The sequence below is a fragment of the Tamandua tetradactyla genome, chromosome 12, assembly GCF_023851605.1.
Source record: "Tamandua tetradactyla isolate mTamTet1 chromosome 12, mTamTet1.pri, whole genome shotgun sequence".
NCBI lineage: Eukaryota > Metazoa > Chordata > Mammalia > Pilosa > Myrmecophagidae > Tamandua > Tamandua tetradactyla.
The window spans coordinates 15,804,955-15,828,866 of NC_135338.1; the positions used below are offsets into that span (position 1 = coordinate 15,804,955).

General features: G+C 59.2%; 1 protein-coding gene across 8 annotated transcripts in view; it reads left to right on the top strand.

The window, feature by feature from the left end:
• Nucleotides 1-23,912, top strand: part of LOC143651827 (uncharacterized) — a 39,331-nt gene that overhangs the window by 10,750 nt on the left and 4,669 nt on the right. For 2 of the 8 annotated variants that reach the window (XR_013160244.1, XM_077122647.1), the window contains one exon: nt 1,164-5,147. The exons of 5 other annotated variants lie outside the window; for them this stretch is intronic. The gene's annotated coding sequence lies outside the window, so the exon portion shown is untranslated. The remainder of the gene's footprint in view (nt 1-1,163; nt 5,148-23,912) is intronic. One more of the 8 variants, XM_077122648.1, reaches the window with a different exon arrangement.

The window sequence follows — 23,912 nt, forward strand, 5'->3', positions numbered from 1 at the left end:
CTGGCACACCCCTTCCAGTGACTTAAGCCAAAATCCCTGTGTCATCTCTGTCGATTCTGTTTCTTCCATGCCTACCTCCACTGCTCTACCCAACCCATCCACACTCTCCTGGATGGTGATCCCCCCATCCATAGTGTGTCTCTACCCCAGCCTGAGCCATCCATCCTGCAATGGGTGCTCCCCGGTTCAACCCACCAGGGGATCATGGCCCACAGGGTCCCCCTGATCTGGTCCTGCTCCCCACTGGTGACCAGCAGGTCCCCCCAAACACCACACCATGCACCCCGACCCACGGCCTCTTCTCTGCAGGCTTCCCAGGTCTCACCTCCTTTGGGCGTTTGCTCATGAGATTTCATCTTGATCTTGCTGTTCACTGCTGCATCCTCCCCCAACCCCCATCCTTCCAGCTTTAACTCCTCAGTGGTCTTGGAAGACAAATCCCCATTGGCCGCACTAGAAGTTTGCTTATTTCCCCCTGTGCATTGCCTGTCTCCCCCCACTGGAATATCAGCATTGTAAGGGCAGGGATTTCTGTCTTGTTCACCATGGCATCCCTTGGGACGGTGCCCAGCACACAGCAAACATTGAATGACTGAAAGAAGGCAGGGAGTGATACAGACATCTAGGAAGGTGTCTCCCTGAATGGTTAGAATTAAAATCCACAGCCCTTTACCAGCCCATCCCCAAGCCTATCCCTTACACATACAGTCAATTCCTTGTCACTCACATGCCCTTGGAGGTTGGATTTTCCATCCTCCCTTCATTGGAGACAGAGACTCAGAGAGGTCGAGAGATTTGCCTGAAGTTGCACAGCTGCCCAAGAGGTTCAGGTTGTCATCATTGGGAGGTGGGTGGCCTCTGTCATGTCCAGGCCTTGGGTTCCCCAGCTCTCTTCTCATCCCAGCCTCATCCCCACCCTCCTTGTTCTCTGGCTTGTACACTCCTCTTGTTTGGGGGTGGGGGTGGAGGGGTAGGATGAGGAGACCGTGGAAGTTGGAACCCAGGGTGGGTATTAGAGAGCCTGGGGGAAGATGAGCTGGAAGCAGAGCTGGGACCAGAACTAGGCCCCTGTGTCCCGGGCATGGCCCTCTACACCTAGCAGCACCCCACCCCACCCACCCACCCCCACCATGGACTCACATTCCTTCTCTCAATGGGTGCAGGAATCGGCAGGACTTGGGGGCACTGGACAGCAAGGCAACCAGGCCAATGGTCCAGTAGAAGGATTTACAGACGTGCTACTGATGGCCACAGCAGGACAGACCCGTGTGTGCAGGGGGAGGGTACAGAAGCCACGCTGGGCACCAGGTAGGAGCACCAGGCGTATATAGTGCTCTTGCTGAGGGAGGGCCCTAGGCAGGGACCCAGAGTGAGGCGAGAATGAGGTCCATAAGGCGGGTGGGTGCTGCTCATTGTGGGGGCCATGGTGCCTCTGGCCATCACTACCTGCTCATCGGAGGCCCTCTGTACCACGGGAGCCCGTGGCCAAGACTGTAAGGTGTCACTTCCACGCAGGGCCAAGGCAGGCAAGGGAAAGGCAAGCAACATAGGTCTAGTCCAGAGTGGTCCTGGAAGATGATAAAGACAGGGTGTGATGAGATGTCACTGGCAGTCTGGGTGCTCTGGGTGGGGTGGTCCACCAGAGGATGCAATCAGTGGAAGGGGCCAGTGAAGGTGTAAGATCTGGGATGGAACATTCCAGATGGGGAGCAAGTACAAAGGCTCTGAGGCAGGAGTGAGCTGCTGAGCCAGAACCAGAAAGGCTGCCAGAGGAGCCGATGAGGGGCATGTGTGGGGACAGTGGGGGCCTGAGGTTAGACAGGGGCCAGGTTGGTATCTACCAGTCCCTCACTGAGGCCAGGCTGGTGGCATGAGTTACCATCCTACACCACACACACACACTTCTTGGGAACACCTACTGTGTGCCAGTCTCCGTGTCCAGAGGCCACAGGGAGAATGGCAGCTGGGAAAGATAACAAGAACCCAGGCCCCAAATCCCCATACAGGTGCATACAAAACCTTGGAACCTCTGTCTTTGTGTCTGTGAAGCAGTGGTGGTCATTCCCACCTCACCTCGGGGCTGGGAGGAGTACCTGGAATCACCTCCTGTCACTGGGGAGAAAGCTGCACTGGAGACCCAGTGGTGGAGCCAATGCTAGAAGGGCCTGTGACCCAGACTGCCCTCTTGAAGCTCAGAGTTGTCCAGAAATAAGGGTCTAGGGCGCTCTGGCAGGAGGCAAGAGGGAGGGGGACCATGGGATGGCCATAGTTGGGGAGGAGCTCAGAGGCTCACTTGGGTCTGCTGAGGGGCCAGGATGGGCAAAGCCACCAAAGAGAGAGCAGGTGGGCTGAGGCACAGGTGTGTGCCAGTATCCAGTTTGGCCCAGAAGTAGAGCTGGTGTGAAGAGTGTTAGGAAATAAAGGAGGGATTCCCCATTGTAGAGAGCCAGCAGTGGTCTATGGGTCTGGAGGGGACAAGGGAGGATTTGGGTAGACAGTGGCCGAGTCAGGGGTGAGTGGCTGGAAGAGGCAATGGACAGCAAGCATGAGTGCACCAAAGGGCCAGTGCCAGTGGCAGGGATGGGACTGTCCTTCTGGAACCGGCATGCCCACTTGGCTCCCCCCTGTGTCTGGAGATCCTACTTGCCCAGGGGTCACCAGGGCCCTGAGGGTGGAGCCTGCCCCATTTCACAAGTGGGGACCCTGAGAAGGCTGTCACCCAACCCGAGATCCAGGCAACACCCTGACTCAGGCAGACTCAACTAACCGCAGCAGGCTCTGGCCTCAATTTCCTCATCCACAAAAAGGGCATGATGGAGGGTGGGGCAATGGTGGCTCAGTGGCAGAATTCTCCTCTGCCATGCCAGAGACCCAGATTGGATTCCTGGAGCCTGCCCATGTCAAAAAAAAGAAAAAGAAAAAAAGGTGGGGGGCATCATGGGAAAACTCCTGAGTCCTGTGGTTACTAAATTAGACAGTTGAGATCTGAACCCAGGAATTTGGTCCCAAGAAGACCCTCAGGCCCAGTACCCCCCTGCCTGGGTCTGGTCTCACAGCTCTCTCTCTGCCCCGGGACTTCACACAGCATGTCGCACATGCAAAGAGAGCTTTGTGGCAAATACACACACACGCACATACATGTGTGGCACTGGGCTGGGTCCAGTACACAGAGCTGGGAAGACACAGGTCTTTTCCTCCACAGAGAGAGCACCTCCAGTGTGAGGGTCTGGCTAAGAGAATGGGGGTCTCAGCCCAACAAGGCTGGGTCTCCATGGAGGGCTGCATGGAGTAGGCAGCCTTAAGGGTAAGGGCTCTGCTGACCCTGTAGGTATTGGGTTGGGGAAGAATTTGAGGAGTCATGGTAGGATCAACAGCAGAGTAAAGGGAAGAGACATTTGCTGACTGTCGCTTTCCCTACCCACCCACCAAGACCCCCAGACCCCAGGGCAGCTCAGCAGCTTCTGCCAGAAACCCTTCTTGGGGTGGGGAGGGGATTCCCAGACTGACCCTCCCAGCCACCTTTAGAAGAGCTGAAATGTCCAATGTGAATGATCAGTGCTAGATTTTTTAAATTAAATTTTAATAGATTCTTATTTTAGACAAACTCCTTGGCAGGTGCTTCACTATGAATGATCGAGGCAACTGGAGACCTGTGAGGGTGTCCCCAGCCTCTGAGGACCAGAGACCAGGCCCAGATGGGCCATTGCAGTACCCCAAGTCTCCTCATCTCTCTGAAGCTTGCTCTCCTTATCTGTCAAATGGGGGTGAATGCTTCCCTGGAATTGGAGCAAATGAAATGTGTTATGAAAGTGTAAGGGGTAGTGGGTAAGATTTTGGGGGCCATTCTGCTGAGGGTAGACTCCTGGAACCCAGGGGAGCTTTGAGGATGGGTTCACCTTACAGACTGTTCCCTCCCACCCCCCAGAATATAGCACAGGGAGTGAGCAGGGGACAATGGGTGAATGGACACTTGGACTTTTTGGGTTTCATTGGAAGGTGGTTTAGGTGTGGCCCTCTCCACCCTGGGCTCACTGGGCACTGAGCTCCTGGGCTAGACCAGCTGGGTGCTGCGGCAGGGGAGGAGGGTGCTTGCTGAAAGATTAGGAAGATCGGGTTCCTGTGCCCTGCACCATCCCCTCTCCCCCCAGGGGAACTCACAGCTGGAGGGGAATGGGTTGGATCCGGCCTTGCACTGTCCCATTTGTTGAGTGCCTCCTGTATACTGGGATCTAAAGTGAAGATCACTGTGATGAAGACCCGTCACCGAGGAAAGGTGGGCCTAGGAGAGTTGGGGAGTGGGGGGATGGGAGAGGAGGCCTTGCTGGGGTGATATTGGCCTGTTCTCGGAGGACATTAAATGGTAGGGGCCTAGGCCTGTAGTCATGAACAACTTTCAAGGTGTCCAGGGAAAGGGGCCGCCAAATCTTGGCCCCTTGGGGATCCTTTCCCTTGAAATTCATTTCTGCACCCAGCCCCTCCCCAGCTGCAGGGTGCCTTATGCCCCCCCTCACCCCGGGTGAGGAAATTGAGGCCGGGATAGCCCAGGAGATCTACCTAAGCGCCACGGGAGTTTGTGGCCGGGCCTGGCCGAGAGTCCCGGACCGGCGGGCTTCGCAGCTCGGGGCTAGCCACCCGGGGTGCGCCCTCACCCGGCCGGGTGGTGTGGGAGGCAGCGAGGGGCCCGGACCCCAGCGAAGCGCGCTCCCGGCGGAGGCGGTGGCTGCCCCGGGCGCAAGGGGCCGGGATGGGCAGTCATCAGTCTTCCCAGGTGTGTCGCGTGGTCCCTGGGCTCCATACCCCATCCTCCTTTAATGACAGTTACGCACGGAAAGACGGGAGGGAAAACCCCCGGGAGCTGCCCTCTCAAGGGCGATGGGGAGCCCGCCCTGCGCCCCCAGCTTTGCGCAGGAAGTGCCGTCCATCTCGGGCCGCTCGCGGTGCCCGAAGGGATAACGGCGGCGAGTGGGTCCCCGCCGGACGCGCGAGGGGCTGCGGGGCGGCGTGGGGGGTTATTCCCCCGAGCCCGGGAGGGGCGAGCCAGGCCCGGAACCCCAGAACCTAAGAGCAGAGGGGTCCCCGGTTGCGGGATCCGGGTCCCAGGATCCCCCGAGTCTGAGGTTTCCAAATGCCATCACCCTCTGGATCGTGTGAGTGTCAGGTTCTCAATCCCGTCAGGGCCCCACATTCCGCGGTTGGAACCCTCTGACTCTGTCAATCCCGGCCGGGCTTCCTCCTGGAGGCAGAGCGGGGCTGGAAGGGTAAACGGGCGGTACGGGGGGAAGCGGCGAGCGCCGCAGCCACGGGAAAGTGAACCGGGCCAGGTCTCCCCTCCTTCGGGCGGGACTGGGCCACCCCGCGACCCTTGGCCGGCCCCCTCGTCCCCGCCGGGGGCATAACTCGGTGCCAGGGAGCGCGGTGGCCCGGGCGGGCCCACCTGTTACTCGGCCGCGGCCCGGCGCGCCCCCTGAGTCTCCGGGGCCGGGGTAGGGTGGGGGCTGGGGACGCGGGGGTGCCACCACGCCCTCTGTGCCCGCTGTGTCCCGCTCCACCCACGCGGCCGCCGAGCACACGCCTCCTGCCTGCGGACCCTCTCGTTTGGTGTCTCGCAGGCTCTGCCCCAGACGTGGAGAAACTCAGGGGAGTGGAGTGTCTCCCCAGCCGCTTGGGCTTGGGGTGGGGGTGCCGGGGAGGCCGGGGGAGGGGGCTCTACCCAGGCGCATGAATGGGGCCCGCGGGCCGCTATGGCAAGGCTCGACCTGGGCCGGACTTGTGTGCGTGCGTGCGTGTGTGGTGCGTGTCGCGGGGGTTCCTCCGCTAGGCCGCGGCCTCTGGGGAGGGGCGACGGGCCAAGGGCTGGACTGTTCCTCAGGCGCAGCCGCAGGCTGTCTTCCACCGGCCTGTCCGGACTCTTGATTGTTCCCCGAGACCTTCGGGGCTTAGGCTCCTGCCTTTATGCACTGCAGCCCCATGCTGGGCTGCCCCCTCACCCTCAGGAGTTTTTAAGTGTCCGCCTCTTGGGGGCGGGGGTGGGGGGATGGAGTCCTCGCTGTGGCCCAGGCCCTCGCGTCTTGGAGCCATCTTGGGGGAATCCCATGACAGTCTGGGAGCGTCCTGGCGGCCTCCCTCCAGGTTGTAAACTTCCAGTCTAGGTGGACTCCCCAGGGGCGCCCTTCCCGGCAGGATGGAATCAGCCGATTTAAGTAGTCACTGACTTCCTCTGGCCTGCCCTCCATACCCTGACCCCCACTCTGGGAACACCCCTCTTGTGTTTTCCTTCTGGAGCCGGAGCCAAGGCAGGGTGTGGGCAGCAGGCCCAGCTGTGGCTGCGGGTTTCGCATCATCTCCCCCCTCCCCAGGGCGTTCCCCTTCCGACCCCTCCCCTCCTCCCAAGGCCAGACTTTGGCATCCTGTGGATGGACTCTGGGTAGCAGGTGCACCCCAACTCCCAGAGGGGCCCAGTCTTGTTCCAAGGCAGATCCCTGGGTCTCAGGGAGTGGGACCTGGGGCCTTCCCAGCTGACCTTTTGTGCTGTGGATGGCTCATCTGGGTATGCCCAGGTAGGACCTTGGGGACAAGTGGGCTCACACTGAGGCCCAGGAAGGATGCTGAGAGCAGGGCTCTCTCCTGGGACATGGAGTTGGGGTCCAGCCCGCCCCTAGAGGCACCTCAGGACCGGGAACAACTTGTCCTGGGCTGGAAGGAAGGGTTCGATCTCCCAGGTTGTAGGAGTTTTGACCCCAACCTGATGTCCCTCAGCCAGGTCCACCTTGTTTGTCATGGCCAATGTCCAGGTGGGGGCGGGGGGACCCTGATAGGGCCAGCCCTGACAATGGTCACCCAGAACCATGGATCCAGAACTCTGACCCTTCACCAAGTAGCATTTTTTTTCACAGTGGGGTCCTAGGCTGTTTTTCAGGCACTCCCCACCCTTCATTTAGGTGTCAGGTGCGTGTGTGTGTGGGGGAGGGGGCTGAAAACTAGCCAGGGACCCTCACTGTGGTTCTGTCTCCCTCCTCTCTCTCCCTGAGCCAGCCAAGGCTTGTCCCAGATGCCTGGCACTGAGGACCTGCTCTTGTGGGCCCAGCCTGCTTGGGAACACCAGCATGGACAGTGACCAGCCAGGTGGGCATGTGGCTGAGTCCTGAAGGTGGTGCCAGAGCCCAGGCTTTTGGGCCACCTGGGGCCATGTGACCTTTCGGCCAAGGTAGGATTCTGGGCTAGTGGGGTTGGGGGTCCTGGGACCAGAGTTTAGCTTAGCTTCCAGAATGCTTGGGGCTGGGTCCTGCCCTCCTCTCACCATTGATGTTTTCAAAACTGCCTCAAGGGCCTTTCCAGACTGTTTCCCAGCTGGACAGTGAGTGTCTGTCCTGCCTTTAGTGCTGGGGCTTAGGACCAAAAGGTCCAGAAGCATGTGGAAAAGTTGGGGAAGGCCATGGGGTTTGGGGTTCCCCAGATGCAGACTCTGGGCAAAGTCCTGACCACCCCACCTTGCAGGGCTGTTGGGAGGGTGACTTGAGCTCCTGTAGTTTAGGTACCTCACTTGAGGCCCAGGTAGAGGTTCATTGTGGGGCATCAGACCCACCATGAGCCCAGGTGTCCCCAGGTAAAAGGAAATGCATTTATGGTCAGGTGATGGGTTCCGAGGCACGGCCCTGGGCCCAGGTCCTGCTTTTTGGCCTCAGGTTGCACTTCTGTGTTCAGGCCAGCAGCTTCAAGTTACCCTGAGAAAGCCAGTCCTTTGCTGCACCCACATCTTAATGCCCAATGAGGGGACCAGGCATGGCTCACAGGTGGGGCAGCAAATCTTGTTGACAGAGCAAAAAGACTACATATTTTGGGGGCACTGGGACCCTCAGTGCCCCCCTGTGGACAGGCCTACCATGGGCTCGCCCTGCCCAGGCCCCTCAGTCTGACTCCCACCCCTTGCCACCCACCCCAGACTACAGTCCACTGCTGAGGCCTCGAACAAGCTGTCACCCCCTTCGCAGCTGTCTGCCTTGCTCACGCTGGCCTTCTGCCCCGAATGCCCTTCCCCAGCCTTTTTGTCCACCTGACAAACTGTAATTTGTCCTCTGTCCCTTTTTCTCTATGGCCTTTGTGTCCCTGTTGCCCCTCACCCCTAAACAGATTCACTCTCCCAAAGTGCCTAGCTCTGCGCTGGCTGCCAAGACACAAGTGAGGACCAGGCCTGCCACCCAGAGCTGGGGGCCCTGGACCATTAACAGGTCACCCCAGGCCCAGTGGGATGGGGTCCCAGGTTGGGGATAGTAACTTGGGGTATCTGGGAGGGATTTCTGGCACTGGAACCCTTGGGCTGAGCCTTGAAGGGTGAATAGGAGTTTGCAAGGAGGACACGGTAGGGGGTATGGGGCAGGCTTCTGTGAGTGCAGAGGTCTGGAGGCTGGAGGAAGCAGGATGTGCTCAGGGAGACAGCTGAGGGGTAAGGAGTGGAGGCAGCTACTCTGCCGCCTGGAGTGTCGGGTTCACCTTCTCCACCCTGGCCCCTGCCCCAGGTGAGCATTTGTTTGAGCAGACCTTCATTCTCACTCCTCTTTTTCCACCAGCCCGGCTCCTGGTAGGCACTGTACACAGTAGGTGTGGCACGAGGTAGGTGCAGAGTCATGCCTAGTGATGCCTTAGCTACCTTGGCTCTGTCCCCTTGCCCTTGCCTCACTCATGCTCAGCTCTCCCACCTCCAACTGCTGGGAAAACTGTCCTTCTGATGCCTTTGGAGATGTCACCAAATGGCTGCTGGCTGTCAGAGCCCAGGGCTGTCCAGGTCTCTCTAAGGCCCCAGGTCTATCCCCTCCTCTCCCTTCCTTGGCCCTTTCCCTCCTCACTCTTGGTGCCCCAGGCTGGCCACACTTCTCGTTTCCACCTCAGAGATCCTGAACCCCCAGTCCTTCTTGTGTCCAGGCTGCAGAAGTGTACCATGATGGGTGGGGGTGGACAGTGCTCCTGGGAAAGTCACGTCAGTGACCACTGCCCCACTGCCCCCTGTGTTCCCTTACAGGGGGTGGGCAGGAGTCTGTTTGCAAAGCCCTTTCTTGTGGGTTCCCCAAGCAGCCACATATTTTATGCTGCCTCCCAATTCCCTCTTCTGCCTTGATTCCACCACAGCCACTTCATCTGCTGTGTGCCCTCAGGCCAAGTCCCTTCCTCTATTTGGGCTTTGCTGCCAAATCGGAGTTTGGAGCCCCCCAGAGAGAGGCACGTGTAGCAATTACCTGGGTTTTTACCTGGGAAAGCCAGAGCTGTTCCAGTGATGGGTCTACCCCTTCCCCCAAAATACAGTTTTTCAGAGTTAACTAACAAAACAATCAATACCTGTAGAGTCTAGCAGTTAATTTTAGAATGAACACCAGGGACCACCACCCAGATCAAGAAACTGAAAGCTGCCAGGCCCTCTGGGGCACCTATGACCTTTCTTCAGAGCCCCCTCCCACTCCCCGAGATCACAAGGATCCTTGTTTTCTTTATGTTTTTGCCACCTAAATTGACACCCGCACCCCACCCTGGGCTTCCTTCCCATCACTCAGTCATCCCAGACATACTCCTGCCTCTGGGCCTTTGCATGTGCTGTTTGCTCTGCCTGGAAGGCTTTTCCGCAGATATCCCCATGGCTTACTTCCTCCCCTCCTGTCACATATCAAAAATCATCCGGGAGGCCTTTCCTGACCTCCCCATTTAAAATTACAACCCGCTGTCCCCACCACCCCACTCTTCGTTCTGCTTCTATTTTCCCTGTTGCTCCAATCCCCACCTGATCCCTCATGTAATTTGCTTATTTGGGATGTTTATTAGCTGTCTTCCCCTAGAAGAGCAGCCCATTGCTGGTCGCCAGCGCCTAGAACTGGCACATAGTATGTGCTCAGTAATGCAAACGCGGACTAGTATATGGTGATGGAGGACCTGGTGGGCAGGCATTGCCCCTCCTCATGATGCCCCCCTCCACCCTGGGCTCAGCTGCTTCCTGCTGTCCTTGGTCACTCAGCAGCCCCCTTCCCTGACGCCTTTGTACCTCACCTGCCTCCCTTCTCTCACCTCCAGCCTTGGCCCTCCAGGTAATCACTGTTGATCAAACCTGTCCATGAATCATGTACTCAGCAAATATTTCTTGCGCACCCTCTGTTAGCCAGAGACCATTATAGGTGCTGGGCACGCACCAGTGACCAACACAGGCAAAAGTCCTCTAGTTAAGGGAGACCAGAACATCTCACATAAATAAACATCGCAGTGGCACATGCTATGGGACAAAAAAGGCAAAGTGAGGTAGAGGCAGTGAGGGGTGGGGAGAATGATCATTCTAAACTGCCTGGAAGGGAAGGCCCCCTGAAAAGATACTGGTGGGGGAAAGGCCTGCACAGGTGTGGGAGCAGGCCACGCTGGTATTTGGGGGAATGGAGTTCAGGCAGAGGGCACAGCAAGGGCCAGGTCTGGAGGAGGAGGCACCTGAGCTGGTGGAAACCACAGGCCAGGCTGGACTGACCAGGAGACTTGGGAGCAATGGAGGAGGAAGTGGGCAGGTGGAGACTGGTACTCAGTGATGGGAACATGGCTTTTCTCAGGGTGAGTCGGGGCCATGGTAGGGATTATGAGCCAGACATTGACAGGGTCGGGTTTGTACTCTGTGGAATCACGCCAGCTACTGCATTGAGTGTAGACTCTGCAATGAGGGCAAATATAGGAGACCAAGGTAGAGGTGGCACACAGGTCTAGGGCAGAGGCAGACATGGAGGTGGGTAGAGGTGGTCGCCTTCAGGATGTATTAGTGAATAGAGTGAACATGGTCTACAAGGATTGGATGTGGGGTGTGAGAGAAATGGAAATGAAGTTGCCATCACCAGAGGTGGAGATGGCTATCAAGAGGAGTGGCTTTGGGAGGTACATGGGCTGTTATCTTTCCCACAGGACTGGGCATCCCCTTTTATTTGTCAAACTGCTGCCAGATAAAAACACTAGCCTGGCCTTGTGCTAGAGATACCCAGAACAGTAAGCCAGCCTTGGGCCTTGGGCTGTGATTCTAGTGGAGAGAGTCTTATGAACGAATTCTTACTAAGGTGTGAATGACTGCCTCACCTTCCCCCCACCCCCACCCCCTTTGAAGGTCAGGGCATTATAAAGGGACCATGCACATGGAAGATTATCTTTCCTTCCTTTCTCTGTCCTTCAAAGCCTCTAGTCCCCATAGTCCAGCTGAGTCTCCCCTGCCCTTGAAAGCCTCCCTGGTAGAGTATGTTCTTAAGAAGGTGGACTTATCTGGGTTTGAATCCTAGATCTATGACTTAATGATTGTGTAGCCTTGGGCAAGTTTCTGAACCACCCTGGTTCTCAGTTTCTGCATCTGTAAAGTGAGGAAAATGACAGCACCTTCCTTAGAAGCTTGTTTTGAGGATTCTGTGCATTAATGTGAGAGGATTTCAAGTTGGGGCAGGGGGCAGCTCCCAGGCCTGCCTGCATTTCCCCGGGTGTGGCCAAAGGTCTTGCCCTGTGCCATCCTCAGCATTTCCTTTCTGGTCAGCATCAGGCTCTCTCCACTTGTCCCCATTAACCATGGACAGAAAACCAGCCCAAAACACAGCCGTGAGGGGTATACGCCAGGAGGTGTTGAACCTGTCCCGTGGCTGGGTCATCAGCTGGACAGGCTGTTGGTCCTTAGAGGGTGCCTCCTGCTCCCCAGGAGGCTGGAGAAGGGAGGCTCTGAGATCTCTGGCCATCTCAGTGGGCCAGTGTGTGTTCAGTCTTTCTCACATGTTCTTACTCTGCCTTCCCTGCTTCTCGGGTGAGAGTGTAGGCCCAGAGCAGCTGGGACGCAGGGCCTCAGAGGTGTCCATACGACATCGACCTCAGAATCGGAAGGATGGGGTCACTGGGATGGAGAAAAGGGAGATGGCACAGGTGTGGGGACACGCAGAATATTTGTTGGCTTCTCAGCCCCCCACTCCCACACCCCTCTTGGCTGCCAGTGGTGGCAGCAGCGGGGGTTCCTGTGTCCTGGTGTCTGGTAGGAGGGAGGAGGGCCAGGGCCGAGAGTCCAGTGGTGACATTTGAAATGGCCACCCACCACCCAGGTAGGGCCCCTGTCAGGCCCTAGACCAGGTGTCAGGGGCCACAGTGAGTAGCTGAGGAGGCTGTGGCCAGGCTGCTGGGGGCAGGACTTTGCCAAGTGGGACAGGGAAGAGGAGGGAGGCCTTGGTGGGGGCGGAGTCAGCAGGAGAGCAGCATTGAGGGGCTGATGGGAGGTGAGGCTGGGGGTCTTCCTGTGAACGAGAAGTTGGGGGACCTGGGGGCCAGAGTCTGGGAGTTACCTGTAGCTAGAGAGCTCTGGGGAGGCCAACACCTGGGGTGCTCTTGGGTTCCCAGGACAATGGGAGCCTGGGTAGAGCTTCTGCCCCCATTCCCCAATGGGGAAACCAAGAGTCCCAGAGTGGAGGTGCTAAGCCCAGGGCTGCAGGGCAGGCAGTGCTGAGGTCCTGGCCTGCCTGGTGAGCACTTGTCACCCCTGATGGAGCTGGTGCAGGAGTGGGAGGTTCCCAGGCACAGCTAGAGGGAACCATACAGATCCCTGCCCCAGCCCCCTGGTTGTATGGGTGGGGTTCTTGGGGTGCCTGGAACTGTGGAAAACGACCACAGTTTCTGTGATCAGGCCTGTCAGATAATCAGTGTTTTATGAGTCTGTAGCTGTGCTTCTTCCACCTTCCAAGCTACTTGGCCTGGTTCAAGTCCCTTTTCTTCTCCATGCCTCAGTTTCCTCATTTGCAAAATGGAGGGGATACCTCAGCTTCTTCAGGTACTCATGAGCACAGGAATAGGTGGGCAGTCCTGAGCACCCACCTGGACTGTGCAGGCCCAACCTCCTGGGGCACCTGCCCAGCCCCACTCAGGCTGGGGGCTGAGGGGAGGATACCCAGCAGGGCCCTCAGTTCGCAACACCCTCAAGCATCCACAGCCCAATTAGCCTTAGGATCCCTGGAATTCCGGAAAGCAGGCCCTCCCACCACTCCAATTAGTAAGTGTGTCCATGCCTGTTTGCAAATTAGCAAAGCCAGATTGAGCTCCTTGGTGGCCAGTGACGAACCTGAGCTTTGGCACATTGCTGGCAGCCACACCCTCCCCACTCTGCTGAGCTTCTGTTGGGGGGGGTGGATAGCAGGCACTAGGAGGTTAATGTGGGATCCCCCCCGGGGAGCATGCCACTAGCCACGCATCGCACCAAGTGGTCCTTCTGACCCTCATCTTCCCCGCAGACACCCTTGAACTCCAGCTCTTGTAGGGGGCAGGGATGGGCTCTAGGGAGCCAAGGTGCACCCTCCAGGCCAGAAGGGGAGACGATGGGAAAGCACATGTTAGCAGTACTGGGCTGAGTTCTGGAAATAAGGTGGCCGGGCAGGGGCCTGGGCGTTGTATCAGGGGAGGTGACTTTCGGGGCCACCTGCAAAAGCCTCCAGGGCTCACTTCCTGCTCCTGGCTCAGCCAGCCCTGCTCTGAGGGTCCAGCTGTGGGCACCCGCTGCCAGCCTCTCCCAGCCCTCCCTGCTGCAGCCCATCCTCAGGAAGAGGCTCAGACCCTTAGTCCAGGATGGACCCTTCTGCCATCTGCATTGGAGCCCTGGGCTCTGGCCACACCCTGTCCTGCTGCACCTGACCCATCCATCTGCCACCTCCAGGCTCGGTCCAAGCTGTGTGGCTCAGCTTCCCCCAGGCCGCTGGTCATGTCCTGCAGACGACCCCTCTCCCGTGAGAGTGGCTCTCTGACTCCCTGCTGGGATTGCCATACAAAGTAGAGGATGCCCTGTTAAATCTGAATTTCCAATAGACATTGGGTATTTTTTAGTGTCCTTATGCTCCATACAGTGTTAAATTTACATTTAAAAATTGATTACCAGTTTCATTCAATGTCATCTAGAGCCCTGGGACACACCAGGGTTGGTTGGGGAGATAGGGAGGAAGCTGAGAAGGGTCAGCCGGGGAGGTAGGATGGGGCCAGGCTTGGGGGAGTGTCTCCAGGAATCCAGGTGAGGATGGTGTCAACTGAAATGAGGGACAGGCCACGTCACCCGCTGCCCAGGGCTCAGGACAGGTGAGAACTGAGAGCCAGAGTTGGGCCTGTGGTGTGGAGGGATGAGGCCCTGGTGGACAAGAGGAGGCAAAGGCCACGCAGATGGTCTACTCTTCAAAGAGCAGAGAATGGGCAGCTCCCAGAGGGGCCCCTAGGGGAGACATAACCACTGGAGATAATGGTCTGGGAGAGAGGGAGAGACTGATAGTTCAGGAGAGATGAGACATGCCAGAGCTGCCTTTGAGTGGGCGAGTGGGGCGGGCCTCAGAGCCCCGCTGTCTGTAGTGGCAGGTGGAGGGTGCAAGGTATCAGGGCAGATGCTGGTAAGTGGGCATGCACGGTGGTGGCATCTGTGGAAATTCTCTCCTGATTGCTTCATCCTTCTCAGCGGAAGAGGAAGCAAGGTCATCAACTGGGAGTGAGGCTGAAGGAGGTGTTGGGTGGGGGAGCAGAGAGGAGAAGGTTTGAAGTCATTCTCCGGGCAAGGGGGGAGGAGATGGATTGGGATGTGTAGCAGGATTCCAGGAACAACTCAGGGCCATTGGCTGAGCCTGGCGAGGGGCCTGGCTGCCTGACCATGGGCTTCTCTGCCATCTGTGCAGATGCCAAGTATAGGGTCTGTCTCATTGGTACAAGGAAGAGAGAGATGGGTAGGGAAGGGGCAGTGCTCATCCACCAGGGAAGATGGGGTGGGTGAAGGGCTGGGAGAAACTGAAGGGGCATCGGAGGCAGCAAGCTGGAAGGGAGGGTAGGTAGGAAGTGGGGTGTCGGAAGTGGGATCACTTGTGGGGAGGTGGGGGTCATTGTTGGTACTGTCCGGAGAGGCATCAGTAGGGCTCTGGAACTCCCTGCCCATGTGACCCTTCCACCCTGACTCAAAGTTTCCCCAAGAGTGGGCAGTGGGCTGGCACTTCCCCTGCCAGGGGCCCACATCCCCTGCCCCCAAAAATCACCTCTCCCAGCCTTGGGCTCAGTAGGCTGAGGTGTCCTCTGTTCAGTTCCCTTCCTTGGGCACTTATGATTGGAAGAAGTTGACTGAGCCCCAAGCTGAGGTCCATGGACCCTGGGTTTGGCTGGTCCTGTCACCCAGGTGATGTTTCAAGGCAACTCAGGCCCTTTTCTTTGGCTGGAATGCACAGCCACAGGTCATGACCTGCAGAGTGGGCATGGAGGGAAGCCCGGGGACAGTGACCCACCATCCTGGGGTCTTTGCCCCCACCTACCCTCCTCAGATCCCTGGAGCCCCACTGTTTACCTCTGTCCCTCTCTGGGGTCCAGAATCCCCAGTCTCCTCCACCCCTTCCAACAGGCCTCTCCAGAAAGGGCTGCTGGAGCTCAGAGCTGCCCACTCACCCTGAGCTCAGGGCTGCCCCAGAGACAGTGGACAATCCCAGCCCATGGACATCAGGCCCTGCTGCATGTCCAGTGCAGGTGCTAGGACCACAAGGAGGAAAGGCAGACACAGCCCTTGAGCCCAAGGAGAGCACCCTGCCATGTAGGAACCTAGATGGGGAAGCCAATGGTGGGTTGGAGAACAGGGCTCCTAAGCTAGTGGGAGACCCAAGAGGGCTTCCTGGAAGAAGCAGATAGAATTAAGCAGGAGGAGCAGCGAGGGCAAAGGTCCAGTGGTTACTCAGCTGCCATCCTGTCCACCTGCCCTGCTTTGCCCCAGTCCTGAGCACCCCTAGGAACTGCTCCCCCCCCCCCAAGGGCTCACCAGGGCACTGCACCACCGAGTCCCAGCTTTGGCAGAGAGGGGGAAGTGGAAACAGGGTTGCAGCTACCTGATATGATGAGGCAAGATGTAAACGCTTCCTGCAGCACCTCCTGTCTCTGAGGGGAGGGAGTGGTCAAGCGGCCACCTGCCCCCTGAACTAGTAGAGGGGTGAGGATGGGGCGTGGGGTTGGACTAGATCCTGTGGGTGCTGCTTGGTTGGTGGGACCAGGAGAGAGCAGAACTGGGGGAAGACATCAGTTTGAAGCTTCCTTACATCCCATCAGCTCATTCTTGACTGGGCCACCCCAGCAGACACTTGCACACACACACACATTCATGCACACATGCATACACACGTGTACACTGGTGTGTACACACATGGGAGCATGTATGCACATACATACATAGGCACATGTACTCGGTGTATGCACAGGCACACTCATGGTGCACTCACACAGGTTTACACACACACAGGCATATACACACATGCATGTGCACACATGCACCACACCCTCCCCGAGGAGCTGATGCACAAAGGTATGTCAGTACAGCTCTGCTTTGCCCTGGTCCTGGGCACTGGCTGTGGCACCCAGAACTCCCATCTCCATGCAGCGGCTGGCATCGGCAGTGTCGTGGTGGCCAAGGCCAGCCAAGGGGCATCCATGGGCTGGACAGGAGTGTAGGAACCCTGAGCAGTGCTGGCCAGGGCTCCCAGATCTGCCACAGAAGGAGAGGCTCCAGGACTGAGCAGGAAGTGGGGCTGGTGGGGCCTCCGGGCTCTAGACCCTGGACGTGGCCGCAGCCACAGTGCTTTGCGGAGTCTGTGGGGCGGCGGGAGAGCCATGGAACCTGGACCTCAGTCCCCTCGGGTTCTAGGGGCCCCCAGGCTGATTCTGGGCCCTGCCTAACTTCCCCTTGACCTTTTACAGGTCAAAGCACCTCTGGAGGCCTTGGTCTGTGTCTTCCTCGGTCACACTGTCCTGTTGGCCCTCTGACCTCACAGATATGCCTCCATGTTCTGAGTCATAATTACCAGGTGGGGGTCGGGATGGGTATTTCAATTAGAAGGTTAAAGTGCTGCCAGGTGCATTAAGATGTGGCATCTTGACAAGGGAGGGGGGAGGGGGAAGGCAGCTGGTCCCGAGGTGAACCCAGCCAGACCTTGTTCCTTGACTCTGGAGCCTCAGTTTCCTCACCTGTCAAATGGACATCAGTAAGGATTTAGAGGTGTGGCGCCTGGTGCAAGGTGGGTGTTCAGGAGGGCTGGGGGATGCTGGCTGACTGCTTCCACCCCATCTGCCCTTTGGGAAAGATCCCAAGGGGGCTTCTGACGAGCAGTCTGGAGGGTCATGTGAGCTTGGTCGTGGCCAAGGAGGGGAGAGGAGACTCCTGGGATGTGCAGGAAAGTGGCAGCAGCCAAGCTAGGGGGACACGGATGGCAACCCATGAGCATCCCAGGGCCTGAGTTCCCAGAGTGACTGTCACCAGTGTCTTCCCTGGGCAGCACCAGGTGGCCCAGAGCCTCCTGCAGGGAGACTCACAGCCCAGTGCCCTGGGTAGGGGGCGGCCACCCTGGAGACCATCCCAGCTGCTGCAGGTATTCTCACCTGGCTGCTGAGGCCCAGCTCTGGGCCAGGTGATGGGGCCTCCGAGAGGCTGTGAAGAGCCCGTTCTCAAGCGTGAGACAGAGCCCTGGGGCAGCATGTCCCAAGGGGTGACGGACACTCTTAGGGGGCTGAAGGAGGAGGGGCGGGGAGGACTGTCCCAGGCAGGTGATCCCTGCCCGTCGGGAGGCAGGAGGGTGGTAGGTGGAGTAAGGCACAGGTGAGACTGGGTAGTGCGGGTCCAGCGGGGCGGGGGCTCAAGGAGGAGTTGGGGGTTTGGTCTGGGCTGATCGGCCCATCTAGCTGCTGGGACACTGGGGTTTAGTGGCAAGGGTGGGACTCGGAGACCCGGCCAACAGGACTGTGACTCTGATAGCGCCCATTGAAGGGGAGGGGACAGGCAGCAGCCAACTACCACCCTGGGCAGGGGATCAGCAGGGGACCTCCGAGGGCGCTGAGTGGGGAGGAGTCAAGCTGGAGCAGGAGGGAACGTGCGAGTGAGCTCTAGGCTGCAGACCCGCTACACTGAGCCAGGAAGGCTCCTGCAGTCGTGCATGGGAGACAGGTAAGTTGGTGTTGCTGGGGTAGGGCTGTGACCACCAGAGCTGGACACTGTCTCTGCAGGACCCCCGGAAGGCTTTGGCTGGCTGCGTGTGGTGGGTGATGACACCCCTAGCCCAGCCTGAAAGAGGCGCACTCCCCTCACCAAGGCTCCCTCCATGGTGCCCAGCACTTCCCCGACTCCCAGCTGTCGGAGGAGTGGGGCCACACCGGTCACCCCCCTCCATGGGTTCTTAGTTCCAGGGGCCCAGGCCCTCATAGCAGGGAAGGTCTCCGTCCAGGCACCCAGGTTACCCCTTGATCTGGCATCCAGCACGGCATCAAGTGTCCCACCTGGCAGGGAGGGTCCAGTATGCAGGGCGGGAGCCCCAGTTGACCTCTGGTGATGGGGGAGGGTGGCAGGATGCTGAGGCCACCTTGGCTTGATGGGGACAGCCCTGGCCCTTGAGGAAGATGCTCACTCGGCCCAAGTGAAGAACCCCGTTTGGAGCTTTCATCTGCAGGGCTGGGTCCCTAGGGGCCCTACGGCTGGGCTGAAGCTCAGATTGGAGCAGAAGGACACTGGGGAGCCCGGGAGGATCCGCTTTGCTGCGAAGCTCTTCTGACAGCTGTGTGGAGGGAGGGGTGGCAGCAGGAGCACTGGGAGCAGGGATGGGTGTGACTCCCAAATGGGAAGGCTGTGCAGCTCAAGCCATCAAAATCTGTGAGAAAGGACAAGCATGAGGAAAAGGAGAAAGACAAGAGAAGGAAGAGAACCTTTGGTGAGGGGGAATCAAGAAAGGCTTCCTGGAGGTAGCATTTGTGCAGAGCCTCAAAAGAAGGAGAGGATCTGGGGTGCAGAGAAAGGAGGGAAAATCATTTGAGTGGAAGGGACAGCGTGGTACAGGTCTGGAGGGTGGGCCCAAGGGTGGCTGCACTGGAGGAGAATGAGAAAGAAATGGGGGCAGTTACCCCTTCAGTGGGGGAGGAGCAGGGAAGGCTGCTCGTGAGGGCAGAAAGGAGACCTGGCTGACTCAGAGCAGACGTCCAGTGACACTGGAGTTGGACAAGGTGTGTGGATGCTGGAGTACTAACAGTCTGGCTGAAACCTCCCTTTCCTTTCCATCCCTCAGGCGGGGGTCACAGGGTGGGATCTGACCAGGCCGAGCAAAGCTGGCCCTGGGCTCTAAGGCCCACGTCCCTGGAAGGGACCCTTGGTCCTACACCAGGCACCCAGTTGGGGGGCGGCCTAGGCAGGTAGGATCCACATCCCGAAGTGAGCCCTCAACTCCATTAAGAAGCCACGGCACCTCCCGCCCGCCCCCCCACAGGGCCTCCCTATGAGAGAGTCTCTCAAAATTTATTTTCCCATGTTGAAAATTGTAACTTCAGGAAGGCGGTTCACTTCCTGCGGCCGCGGTCCTCCCTGCTCCCCAGGACTGGCTGCAGGAGCCGGCTGAGAGCACCCTGCCCTGCCATCTCACCCACACTGCTGCCTGGTACTCTGCTTCCACATCTGAGCAGGAGGTGATGGAGGGGCCCTCCTTGGGCTGAGTGAGGGTCTTGCAGGGGGAGGTTGCTGAAGCTCCAGCAGGCGCCTGGCTGTGGTCAGGTCCTGCGGCCCATGGGTGACCCCTTCTCCCCTCGCCCCTCCCCCACAGCCCACACTGTCCCCTTCAACCCAAGCCAGCCCGGGGTGCAGAGCACAGGCCTGCTTCTGCCGTGACCCCCACTGTCCCCCCACTCCCGAGCATTCTCTGGGCCCTTGCCCCCACCCCATTGGAGGGGGGTAGCTAATTCTCCTTTCCAGCACCTGGCAAAGCACGTGGCTACATCCTCTTAAAGCAGTGTGGCAGGCCCATGGTCAGGGGCAGTCCTGTTATGGCACAGCACCTGCCTGGGGAGACAGCGCCCCTCCCTTCTCTGCTCTCACTTGCAGGCCTGGGGGGCTGTGGGAAAGCAGCTGAGGGAGGGGCCCAGCCTCTGGGCCCACTGACCCGGGTTCTCTCACACTCACCCTGACTTGCTGTGTGAACTCAGGAGAGTTGCTTAACCTCTCTGAGCCTCCGTCTTCTCAGATGCAGGAGGAACCCCTCCCCACACCACAGCCTGGGATGAGAGTTTGCATCGGAGCGTGCACCTGACTCTGTAATGCTGCTAATATAATCAAAGACTGTCACATCCCAATTGTGCCCCCTGCCCCTGACTCTGTAATGCTGCTAATATAATCAAAGACTGTGTCACATCCCAATTGTGCCCCCTGCCCCGTGCCTCCAAGAAGCCCCTCCCTTCCCTGGGCCTGTTCCCCCTCAGCCCCAACTTCCCTTCTGCTCTGCCTTCCCTCACTCCTAAAAACTCACCTACCCTGAGTTGACCCATGGCCTCTGTGGAGGGGAGCCCCAGGGAGGCATCTTATGGGAACTACTGGGCCAGGGGCCCGGCACATCCCGGGCAGATGGGGCAGCATTGGGATTACCCACCAAGGGGAGACCCTGTGGCCCAAAGTCCAAAGTCCAATCCAACCTGGAGACCAAGCCACCCCCCACCCCCACAGCATGCTGGGGCCATAGACTGCGGCACATCTCTGCAGATTTGCTCAGGAAAGGAGGAGCAGGGGGAGCCCCACTTTACAGGCAGGGAGCCCCGAGGGACGCGGCCCGCCTCTGGGCGCTCTCCCCGACCTCTGCTGCCCCCCTCAGACTGTCAGGCAGAGGCTCATCACCGGGTATTCTCTGGTGCCAGAGTTTGAACTTCAGTAGATTTTTTTTCCTGACTTTTCGTCCTCATCGTAGAGCATATAACAGAGCTGGAAAAAGTATAAAGAAAAATGTTAATTGCCCAGAATCCCACCACCTGGTCATAACTTCGTTTGTTTTTCCCTCCTCCCATTATTTTGGGTGAGCATCTGTTTGCAGTTACTTTGTAAATGGGACCACATGACTTTGTAGGCCACCACAGCGTCTTTTCGTTGCCTGAGCTCTGGGGTGGCCTCCCCTGTCGTCAGAGTGCAGGACCCCCGCCTGGGCCCCTGGTAGTCAGGGTTGTGGGGAGCCACTGCACACGGGTCTCTGCAAGTCAGCGCCCTCCCTGCCCACCCACGCTCACCCAACCCACTCGGCCCACGGCAGTGCTAGGGAGAGCGACCCCGTGGAGGGGAGGGGAGGGGGCCTTAGGCCCCTGACTTCCCTAGGCCTCACAGCCTGCAGCCACTCCCCCAGAATCCCACTCTCCATACAGATCAGAGGGTGAGGGGTGGGGTGGGGTCACCCTGTCCCTCCATCCTCTTTGCTTCTGGCTCTCAGGGAGCAGTGGCTGGTGGGAACCCAGTCCAGAAGGTGCACCTGAAAGGTCCCAGAGGAGGTGTGTCTGTGTGTGGGGGTGCTATCCCTGTGGCCCCCCTCTAGGCTACAGTAGTGGGTGCAGCCTGTCGTAGGGGATGTGACCCAGTGAGAGGTCTCAGGCCAAGTGACCTGCCCTCTGGGGAGGACCAGCGAGGACTGGGATGTGCACAAGCTCAGAGCCCCCTTCTCCTGTTCCTTGGAGATGACAAGGCATGTTTTGGGGTGGGGGTGGGTTTCCCATGTCCCTTGGCCTCAGCTGCGGGGCTGGGGCAGTGCTCAGCGGTGGGCCCAGCGTGGCCCCCGCCCCCACCTGAGCTGAGCAGCTCTGTCCTCTTCACCCGCAGGCTGCATGGCCACTGGGTTCCCTCGTGCCTCGGGCAGCCCCGCGCCCTGCAGGGCCGACTGGCCAGGTCCGCACCCTCGCTCTGGGACAGGTCACATACCTGTTGTCTCCCCAGCTCTCTGGTGTCTCTGCGTATGTTCCCAGACGTCCGTCCCCTGTCTGCATCTAACTCCCCCGAGATGGCTGGGGAGACCAAGGCCCGGAGTGGGGAAGGGGCTCCCAGGGCCCTAGGGCCCTGCCTGCTGGGCTGGCCCCTCATTGGGGATGGGGCCTCACCCCCCTTGCCTCACCAGCCCCAGCCTGAGGCAGGGCTCTGTCCTGTGAGTGGCCGGAGGGGCTCCAGGCGGAAAGAGGGAAGGTGGCTGGAGGCCCCACTGTGCCAGGAGGGAGGGAATGGCCTCAAACCTGGGGAGCTGCTCAGATCTTCCCAGGGGCCTGTGCGGTGGGAGATGCTCCAGGGCTTCCCAGCACCCGGCCCCCGCGCCCACGCCCTGTAAGGTCAGGTTCCCGTTCTGGCTGAATTCACTGAGGGTGCAGGGGGAGTGGGGGCCGCGCCCATGGCAGGGGCAGAAGCCCGGATCCCGGCAGGGCCCGCATCCGCAGAGGCGGGCACAGGCTTGGGGAAAACCGGTCCAGGAGGGGTCGGGATCAGGAAGCCGCCTGCTGGCTGCCCCCTCCAGGGAGGACGCCCCCTTCCCTCCGTGCGCCCCTGCCGGGGGTCTGCTTCCACACGCTGCCCCTCTCATCTTCCCCATCCTCCTCGGGAGAAGCACAGGCCGCTGAGGCCCCACCCACCTCCCCAAATGGTCCCCAGCAGACTGGGGCCGACTGCGCGCCATGCACACCTCTAACTTCCTCCTTCTCCAGGGCTGTTTAAATGCAGCGCAGTGCAGGCATCACATGACCAGCCCTCCCCTCCCCCTATGGGAGAACATGAGCTCCTGCTTTCACAGATGAGCAAACTGAGGCTGGGGTCACACAGGATTTGGGTCATAACCCTGGTGGGGGGCCTCCGTGGCCCGTCACGGTTCTGACTGGGGACTATGAGTGGCCGTTCCTGTCCCCAAGAGGAGCGTGGTTGATTGATAATGTGCAGTGCTTGCGGGTGGTCCAGGTGGAAAGGCTGGTAGGGAGGGGCTCTGGGAGCACAGGGGCAGTCCAGGAAGGACAGGGGCCACTCGCTGTGTCCAGAAGGCCGTCGTGCACGAAGGGGAAACTGAGGCTCCAGGGGGCCAGGGCTGTGCGGGTGGTTGAGCAGCACCCATCAGCAGCGAGTAGAGCAGGGAGCAAGAGGTTCTCATCTCGGGTCAGGGGTAGAGGGGGTGGTGGTGGTGAGGGCCTGGGGGTCCACGCCGGCCAGCAGGAGCCCTCCTCTCCCTTGGGGACCCTGCCCAGCCTGACTCCCAGCCCAGCTTTCCCTACACTGTCCTGCCCGGGAGCCGAGGCGCACATCGCTGCAGGGGCAGCGCCGTGTCTACTCTGCTGCATGGGGATGGTGCCTGCGCTGTGCCAGGGATCATGGTGGCCAAGATGGGGGTTCTCTGGCTCCAAGAGGCCAGGATATGCGCTGGGGAACACCCTGTGGAAACCTAGCCCAGGATGAGGTACAGATCTTAGAGACTGTGTGAGGGTGGGAGGTTGGATGTAAGGACCAAGGGCCAGGGCTGGAGTGGTGTGGAGTGGATAGACAGCCACTTGCAGGGTGGCGCAGCCCTGTGACAGAGAGCTGAGGGAGAGTCTGCAGCTTCCTCGCCCTGACCCCCCCACCCAATGCCAGCAGGTGGAGGCATGACCGAGGTGGCTTCTGGTGGCCCACGCTAGGTGATTTGCTTGCTTGTCCACAGCCCAGGGCCTCCGCTCATCTGCCCCAGTCCCCGAGGCATAGTGTCCTTCTCAGATCCCCAGAGGTTGGGCCTGCCCAGAGCATGTTGTTGAGCACGTTGCCCACAAATCCATGGACCCACCCAGGGTCACCTGCCAATGGGCACCCAGAGGAAAAGAGAGTTCCCTACATGGGGCCACAGGCCCACCCCCTGTTGGATCCCTTTTCCTGTAGTGGGGCACTCTGGATGAGCTGGGAGAGCACCAGTTATTAGCCACTTCACCGAGGAGAGAGGGCCAAGGCTGTGAAGCCACCTGGGGCTGAGGGCAGTCTGGGGCATGCTGTGATCTGTAGCTGCAGGTGCCAAAGGTGGCAGTCAAGGAAGGCTGCCTGGAAGAGGAGGCAGACCCTAAGACAGGGCAAAGCAACAGAGCCTTCCAGGCAGGCCTGCGTGGGAGCCGAGTGGTGCTTTGCCTCTGGGCTTCCC